Source organism: Chiloscyllium plagiosum, chromosome 5 (assembly GCF_004010195.1).
Source record: "Chiloscyllium plagiosum isolate BGI_BamShark_2017 chromosome 5, ASM401019v2, whole genome shotgun sequence".
Taxonomy (NCBI): domain Eukaryota; kingdom Metazoa; phylum Chordata; class Chondrichthyes; order Orectolobiformes; family Hemiscylliidae; genus Chiloscyllium; species Chiloscyllium plagiosum.
Genome location: NC_057714.1, coordinates 114,147,445 through 114,157,115, shown reverse-complemented (window position 1 = coordinate 114,157,115; position 9,671 = coordinate 114,147,445).

The window sequence follows — 9,671 nt, the reverse complement described above, 5'->3', positions numbered from 1 at the left end:
GGTGGTTGGAGGGGGGAGACCATCACTAAGAAAATCCAATGGGAAATTCAGAAGAACTATCTTCACCAAAAGTGGTGAGGAGATTGTAATGGCGCCCAGCGGTTTATTTCTGTGCCATATATTATAAAACATTGGTTGCGCCACTTTGTAGAGAGCCTTTTGTAACTGCAGCATTTCACCAAGGTACCTTTTGAACCGTGATGAAGACAGAGAGAGCCAGAGAACTGCATCAGGGGCTGGGAGCCAGTGTGGAGGGTGATACAGAGTTAACGTTCAGTTCTGCATGACAGTGATGCTGGACTTGGAATGTGAATTCTGTTTCTCTCGCTGTAAATGCTGAGGGTCTCCAGTACTGCTGTTTTTACTCCCAGCATCCGCAATGTTTTTGAACAAAGAACAATACAGCAGAGAATCAGGCCCTTCAGCCCTCTAGGCCTGGGCTGACACATTTTGCCCTTCCATTATAAAACTATCTTCCCTGAAAGGATCCGTATCCCTCTATTCCCTTCCCATTCATGTATTCATCCAGGTGCTTCTTAAATGTTGCTATTGTATCTGCTTCCACCACTTCCTCTGGCAGTGTGTTCTACGCACTCACCACTCATGGTGTGAAAAACCTGCCTTATGCATCTCTTTTAAGTGTCCCTCCCTGCACCTTGAACCTGCACCCCTTAGTAATTGATCCCTTCAACCTGGGAAAAAAATCTCTTACTCCCCAGTCTATCCATGCCGTTCACAATCTTATAAACTTCTCTCAGGTCGCCCCTCAACCTCCTGCGTTCAAGTGAAACCCAGTCTATGAAACCTTTCTTCATAACTAAAATCCCCCATTCCAGGCAAGGTCCTGGTAAATCTTCTCTATATTGGTAAAAACAGTGACTGCAGATGCTGGAAACCAGATTCTGGATTAGAGTGGTGCTGGAAAAGCTTCCCCTATACTCTCGCCAAAGCATTCCTGCTTTTGTTTTTCTTTTGAATTGTTTTCGGTGTTGGCCTGGAGGAGATGTGACGGCGAATTAGAGGATAGCAAAGAGCAAAGTGATGGATGTGTTGTTGGGAGACGGGTGGCTATTGAACAGGACGCCAGAGAGAAGGCCGGTCCTTCTCTTTAAGGTATTGTCCTGGGATGTTTTAACAGCCAGCCCACACAGCAGATTGTTTCGTAAAGTGCCTGAAAGATGGCACCTCTGACAGTGCAGCACTGCCACAGCATAGCACTGGAGAGACGGACTCGATCTTGCTTAAATAGAATTGGAATTTTAGCCTCTTGTAGGACCAACCCAGTATCTGTCTGTGTATGTGCGTGTGTGTGTCTGTGTGTGCGTGTGTGTGTGACTCTGGGTGCGCGTGTGTGCTTGTGTGTGTGAATGTGCGCGTGTGTCTATGTGTGTGAGTATGTGTCTATGCGTGTGTCTGTGTGTGTGCATGTCTGTGTGTACGTGTGTCTATGTGTGTGAGTATGTGTCTCTCTGCGTGTCTGTGTGTGTGCATGTCTGTGTGTACGTGTGTCTATGTGTGTGAGTATGTGTCTATGCGTGTGTCTGTGTGTGTGCATGTCTGTGTGTACGTGTGTCTATGTGTGTGAGTATGTTGTATGTGTGTATGTGTGTATCTGTGTGTGAGTGTATGTATCTGTGTGCATGTGTGTGTGTCTGTCTGTCTATCTGTGTGTGTTACAGTGTGTCTATGTGTGTGTGTATCTGTGTGTGTCTGTGTGTGTCTGTCTGTGTGTGTCTGTGTGTGTCAGTGTCACACATATCTGTGTCCTGCCAACATTTATAGGTGTAGTTATCGATGTGATCAAGACCCAGATAATGAAATTTCAAGAAATGTTCATTGAGCGATACTATTTTTCAAGATAGTCATAGCCTCAGAATCTGTTACATCGCCAAAGTGGGCAGAGAGGCCCTTCAGGTTTTTCGTTATTCATTCACTCGTGGGATGTGGGCATTGCTGGCTGGGCCCAGCATTTATTACCCGTCCCTAGTTGCCCCCTTGAGAAGGTGGGGGTGAGCTGCCTTCTTCAATCGCTGCTGTCCACCTGCTGTGGGTTGACCCACAATGCCCTGAGGGAGGGAATTCCAGGATTTTGACCCAGCGACAATGAAGGAACCACGATATGTTTCCAAGTTGGAATGGTGAGTGGCTTGGAGGGGAACTTGCAGGGGGTGGTGTTCCCATGTATCTGCTGCCCTTGGCCTTCTTGATGGAAGTGGTCATGGGTTTGGAAGGTGCTGTCTGAGGATCTTTGGCAAGATGTTGCAGTGCGCCTTACAGTTGGCACACCCTGGTACAACTGAAAGATGGCATCTCTGACAGTGCGGTACTCCCTCAATACTGACCCTCCGACAGTGCAGTACTCCCTCAATACTGACCCTTTGACAGTGCGACGCTCCCTCAGTACTGATCTTCTGACAGTGCGACACTCCCTCAATGCTGACCCTTTGACAGTGCGACGCTCCCTCAGTACTGATCTTCTGACAGTGCGACACTCCCTCAATACTGACCCTTTGACAGTGCAGCACTCCCTCAATACTGACCCTCCGACAGTGCGGTGCTCCCTCAGTACTGACCGTCCGACAGTGCGGTACTCCCTCAATACTGACCCTTTGACAGTGCGGTACTCCCTCAGTACTGACCCTCCAACAGTGCCACACTTCCTCAGTACTGACCCTCCAACAGTGCCACACTCCCTCAGTACTGACCCTCCGACAGTGCCACACTCCCTCAGTACTGACTCTCTGACAGTGCGGCACGCCCTCAGTACTGACCCTCTGACAGTGCAACACTCCCTCAGCACTGACACTCCGACAGTGTGGTTCTCCCTCAGCACTGCACTGGTGCCTCCCTTCACGTGGGATTTGTATGTGGAACCTTGCACTTCCGAGGTAACATCAGATAAGCCCCAAGATGGCATCCTGTTAGATAGCATGTGGACAGCTGGATAACCATGGGGATAAGATTTAACTTCTGGGAATGGACGCCGACTCTGTCTCCCACCCTGTTGAGGGGAAACCCAGTCCCAAATCTCTAGCAGTCTGAGCCTTAACTCTCTGTCTGAACAGGCAAAAGCCCTCCCATAAATGTTTAATACAAGTAAATGCAACTTTCTGATGAGCCCAGCAGAAATAAGAAGGGCTTTTTATCTGGATAATAAAAAGACAGTTACTAAAGAGGCTTTCGACACGGTGTTTGCCGCCCAGTGACTCATTACACAGTTAGCACTTAGCATTTCATTGTATAAACAGTGCTACCTTATGAATAATACTGTTTAGTCAGAACATGCAAGGTTTTCTTTAACTTTTTAAGCTGTCTCCAATCTGCTGCCAAAGTTCTCTAAATGGAACCTGGGAGATAAATCTCTGGTGATTATGGCAAACCAAGTCTGTTTTCTTTAAAAGGTCAGCTGAAAGTGAGTGATTCAGGATGGTCCTCTAAATTTATCTTCTGATGGAACAAGAGCATTTTTTTGTCTTTCCCCTCCCTCTATGCTTATTCTGGTGAAGTACATCCCTTCAAATAAATCCATGAAGGACTGTCTTCAAATTAAACGTCAGATTTCTCTGCAACTGAACCTCGGGAATCTGACCATTTTTAGCCTCATCCATGAGGAGCCTGGATAGGGTGAATAGTCAAAGTCTCTTTTTGTTCCCCACAGGGTAGGGATGTCCAGAACTAGAGGGGCATCGGTTTAAGGTGAAAGGGGGGGAGGTTTAAAAGGGACCGAAGGGGCACACAGAAGGTGGTATGTGCATGGAATGAGCTACAAGAGGAAATGGTAGAGGACAGCATTTGAAAAGCACCTGGATGGGTATAAGAACAGGAAGGGTTTGGAGGGATATGGGCCAAGTGCTGGCAAATGGGACTAGATTGGGTTGGGATATCTGGTCGGCATGGAAGAGTTGGGCCGAAGGGTCTGTTTCCATCCCATCTGACTCTATGACTCGATGGGTTTAGTGCTCACTGCCTGTAAAGGGGGTAGAGGCAGAAATCCTCACAATATTTAAGAAGTAGGGTCAGCACGGACAAGTTGGATTGAAGGGTCTGTTTCCGTGCTGTACATCTCTCTGACTCTATGACTTGAAGTACTTAGATGGGCACTTGCTAATCCAAAGGGTAGGAGACCATGGGACATTGGGATTTGAATAGTTAAGTGGTTGCTTTTGACCAGCACATACTTGATGGGCCAAAGGTCCTTTCTCTGTGCTATAGGCCTCTTTGACTCTATAACACCATCTGTAATTAAGGGGAAAGTGGGCAGGAGGCTAATGCTAGTAGTGAGCCCAATTTTTGCCAAAGCCCCGTTGAGTGAGTTTGGTCAGAATTGATCCCTTAGAATCCTACCAGTGTTAATGGGGATCATAGGATCCTACAGGCCAGGGGAGGCTCTTCAGGCTATGAGTCTGTCCCACCAAACGTACGCGCCTGCCTGCACTAGCCCCACTTTCCCACATTAAGCATATAGCCGTGAATGTTTTGACACTTCAAGTGCTCATCTCAAGTACTTGTTGTGCGGTTTCCCTCCCCAACTCCCCTCCCAGGCCGTGCATTCCACCCTCTGGGTGAGAAGCTTTCTCCTTCTTAACCTCCTACCTTTCATGTTAAAATTATAACCCCCGTCCTCAACTAAGCTGCTTTCTATCCACCCTGTCCAAGCCACTCATGATCTTGCACACCTCTCTACCAGGTCCCCCCTCCTCAACCTTCCCTGCTCTGTAGAAAACATCCCAAGCTTATCCAGCCTCTGTTCATCGCTGAAATGCTCCATCCCAGGCAGCATCCTGGTGAATCTCCCCTGTACCCACCCCCCACCCCCAGTGCACTCACATCCTTCCGACAGTGTGGGGACCAGAACTGCACACAGTCCTCCAGCCGCAGCCACACCAGAGTCCTGTACAGCCCCAACATACCCTCCCAGCTCTGACAGTCAATGCCACACCTTCAGGGATCTGTGGACCAGCACCCCAAGGTCCCTTTGTCTCTCTGAGCTTCCTCATGTCTTGCCCTTCATTCAGAGAGGTGCTTCATTTCAGTATTAACCCAGAATGCCCATGAACCAATGGTCAGCTGCAGCTTTATATTCAATCCTCTGTCCTTACCAAACTTATTAAGGCTAAGTTGTGGAGTATGAGGTCAATTGTCACGACAGCAAGGCCAGTCTACCCTCTTTCTCCTCTGGGTTGCAGTCACCCCAACGTGACATCCGAGTGACTGGACATGGCACTCTCTATGAAGTTGGCAGCATTTAATTGGGGTGGGGGAGGGGGCAAGGACAGGTGGTGACAAATCTGGCCCTGAACGTTGATGGGTCGCCCAGACCCCAAAGGGGGAATATTAATGGGAAGCACTCACTTGTGAATCCCCTCTCTCTGTCCTTCTTGACAATCAGTTTGAGATTTTGTACAAACTCGGGTCCAGACAGAAACCGTCTTCAGAGGATGAGTTATTCGGAATCCTACTCATCACATGGCTGTTGGTGTCCTGTCCTTTCTCTTGGTCCTAAGGTCTGAGTAACAAAGTTATTTTTTTACACCTGAAAGTTTATAACACAAATACGTAAGTGTTGCAGTGGTTATTCAATGTGAAATCCAGTCTCTTTACAGAAAAGCCAACATGAGCTGAAGTGATTAAATGTAATGTGTATGTAGAGCCTGTTTATTAGCCCTTAACTATTCTCAGTGTGTTAGCCATGCTAATGATGTAAATGTGACTCTCAAAGTGTTATCAATCTATGAAGCCAAATGATGCCTTGGAATGAGTGGGCAGGCATTAATGGGGGTGGATTATGTACCAGAGGTGATCTGTTGCATTGATTATTGAGTGAAAAAAGAACACCAAAGGCCAGAGAGATTGACGGGGTGGATGCTGAGAGACTGCTTCCTGTGTCTGGACAGTCTAGAGCTTGGGCTTGCAGTCCCAGGATTAGGGGTCAGCCATTTTGGGACAAGGCAAGGGCCGGTTTCTCCAAGTCTTTCCAATTCCCATTCCCACCAAGCTCAGCTTTTGAAGAGTGATACTGGTAGATTTTTAAGAGATGGGAGAGAGAGGGCAGCAAGATGATGCCAAGACAGGACTTATTTTTTTTCTCTCGCATTCACGAGACGTGGACGTCGCTGGCTAGGGGCCAGAATTTGTCAGCCGTCCCTAGTTGCCCCCTTGAGAAGGTGGGGGTGAGCTGCTTTCTTGAAACGCTGCAGTCCGCCTGCTGTAGGGTAGACCCACAATGCCCTGAGGGAGGGAATTCCAGGATTCGGACCCAGCGAAGGGAGACAATCATCAGTGATCTTGCAAAAATGTGGAATGGATGGCTTGGGGGGCTGAATGGCCTCATTTATGTCCTCTCTCTTGCGTTCGTATGAAATATGATCACTTTAGAACTGAACCATCCACTGAATAGGCCAGGTAACAGACCATCAAGATTACAATGAGGTGGGATCATGTATGGTTAGGTGACAACAAGTATGAGTTTTCTAAGGCTGTAGGTTTGATGAGGTAGGGAACTTGGGAGGAGGTTATTAACAGCACCTTCTGTAGTGTTGAAGCCTTGTGAAGGGAAGAATGAAGGATTCCTTAGTTTCCTCGCCCACACCCCCTAACTTAACCCAGGGGTACATTTGGGCACATTTCACACTCCGAGGAGAGAGTGAGGACTGCAGATGCTGGAGATCAGAGTCAAGGGAGTGGTGCTGGAAAAGCACAGCAGGTCAGGTAGCATTTGAGGAGCAGGAGAATTAACATTTTGGGCATAGGCCCTTCATCAGGAATGGTGTATGAATGTCCTGATGAAGGGCTTACGCCCAAAATGTCGATTCTCCTGTTCCTCGGACGCTGCCTGACCAGCTGTGCTTTTCCAGCGCCACACTCTAAACATTCTCACCCTCCTGTTCAGATAGAGGCCCACACGCCACCAGATGGATAGGTTCTGATTGGCCTACTCAGTATGGTGTTGACCCAACTCAGGAACAGGGGAGACTTGAAACCGGTCTCCTGGCTCAGAGACCAGCACATTACCACTGCACGGCAAGAAACCTCAAACCACTAAACTTATCAGGATTGAATTGTATATCTCGGAATGATGACATTGAAATTTCAAGTTGAATTTAAATAGCAGCGTGTTCAGTAGAAATTTCAGATAGTTGTCCAAGAGAGAGGGGGAGGGAAAGGGTGTTGTGGAGGCGAAATGTTTGCACAGGGAGTTCTTATGAAATCACATTTTCTAAACCAGGCAGTGGATATAAGTTCAACAACAGCAGCCAAACCAACTTTGTGTTTCTATTGTGCCTTTCAGACAATGACATTTTCTTTTATTATTGATTCATAAGATGAGGATGTCACTGGCTAGGCCAGCATTTATTTATTGGCCATCCCCAGTTGCCCCTTAAGTGACTTTTAAATCTTTCCCCTCTCACCTTTAACCCAAGGCATATGTTCTGCTGTTGGTCTAACAATGCTCTAAATTGAGCTGCAGGAATTGACTTTTGAATCCTGAGAAAATCCTTGCAAGTACTGAGAATCTTTTTGATTTGCTCACAGGATGAGGACATCGCTGGCTAGACCCAGCATTTATTGCCCCATCCCTAATTACCCAGAGGGCAGTTAGTGCCAACCCCATTGCTGTGGGTCTGGAGTCACATGTAGGCCAGACCAGGTAAAGATGGCAGTTTCCATCCCTCAAGGACATGAGTGAACCAGATGGGTTTTTCCGACAACGGATTCATGGTCATCGTGAGATCCTTAATTCCAGATTTTTATTGAATTCCAATTCCAGTGTCTACTGTGGCAGGATTTGAACCCCAGTTCCCAGAACATTGCCTGAGTCTCTAGATTAACAGTCCAGTGATAATAACAAAGGTCATTGTGTATCCCAAGGTGCTTCATAGAGACATTATGAAACAAGGTATGATAGCGAGCCATGCAAGGAGACATTAGGCAAGCACATTAGATTAGATTAGATTAAATTACTTACAGTGTGGAAACAGGCCCTTCGGCCCAACAAGTCCACACCAACCTGCCGAAGCGTAACCCACCCAGACCAATCCTCCTACATTTACCCCTTTACCCTAACATTACGGGCAATTTAGCATGGCCAATTCACCTAACCTGCACGTTTTTTTTGGATTGTGGGAGGAAACCGGAGCACCCGGAGGAAACCGGGGAGACACGGGGAGAATGTGCAAACTCCACACAGTCAGTCGCCCGAGGTGGGAATTGAACCCGAGTCCCTGGCGCAGTGAGGCAGCAGCGCTAACCACTGTGCCACCGTTAAGAGTGTATTGTAAAGGAAGCGAGGGAATTCTGGGTAGCACAGCCACTAATGGCATAGCAACCAAAATCAGAAATAAGAAGCCAGGTTTAAGGCCGTTTCGATGTCTCCGAGGGTTATGGGACAGGTTGTGATTTCCTAGATAAGGATGAAGAGAAGGGCAAGGGTTTTATGAGTAAGTCATGGTTTGACTGGGGGCCCACATCTATCCACATCTCTGTATGCAATGGAAGAGTCCAGGCCTTGCTGTGCATTCAAACACGGGCAGCAGAGTTTCGGTGAACCTCGAGTTCATGAAGGTCAGGAACCCGAGAGCAAATTTCAGGAAGGAACCCGACAGATTGGAAAGGGAAAAGCTATGGGCGGGCGGGGCATCCAATCAGAATGTTTTTTTTCAAAGACAGGCAATGTGAGTGGAACTGTGCTGTACACTCAATGGGAAACCACCAACTCTGTGAGGTGCTCTTTGTGATGGGCAGAGAATTGGCAATTAAAAGAGGCTATATAGATTGATACTCATGGTAATGATATTGTTCTGTGATGTGGACAGTGGTCCTGATTACTCCTGAAGGAAATGGTGACTCTCAGGGTAATGAAGACCACCGTGAACTCTGTCGTTGTGATATTCTTAACTATCGGGAACTTTTTTAAGCTGTTAGTTATTTGCTGTTTACAAGGGGATGGGACATAATCAATGTGCATAGATGTACATATTAGAGTTTTTTTAATGGTGATGAGATGATGTGCTGAAATTCATTAAACATTCTCTGTGTTGATGTACTTGGCTGTTGCATGTAATTCCTGATGAAGGGCTTATGCCCGAAACGTTGACTCTCCTGCTCCTCGGATGCTGCCTGTCCTGCTGTGCTTTTCCAGCACCCGCACTCGCGACTGTTGATTGACCAACAAGTGGGTCATCTCCAGGCAGTCAGTCAGCACAGTTATCCTGGGATGACATTGCGAATCATCGTTGTAATGATCTGAGCAGCTCAATCATTCACCCCCGCACCCCCCCAGCTGAAACATCACCCCAGCTTTGGGACATTCCGAAACAAACCAGGAGGAAACCACGTCTTTATCCCTTTTTCATTTGTGGGAAGTGGCCATCGCTGGTGGAGCCAGTGTTCATTACACATAATTGCCCAGAGGGCAGTTAAGAGCCTTTGCTGTGGGTCTGGAGTCATATATAGAGTCAGAGAATCCCTACGGTGCAGAAGGAGGCCATTCAGCCCATCCCCAGTCTGCACCGACCCTCTGAAGTGCGTCCCAACTATACCCATAACTCGACATGGGTTTTTTTTTCACAGCCATGGCTACCCACCAACCCGGGGCAATTCTTAGCATTTCACAGAGTTTCTCAAGGAGGCTCAATTTCATATCCTAGAATCCCTGCAGTGTGGAAACAGGC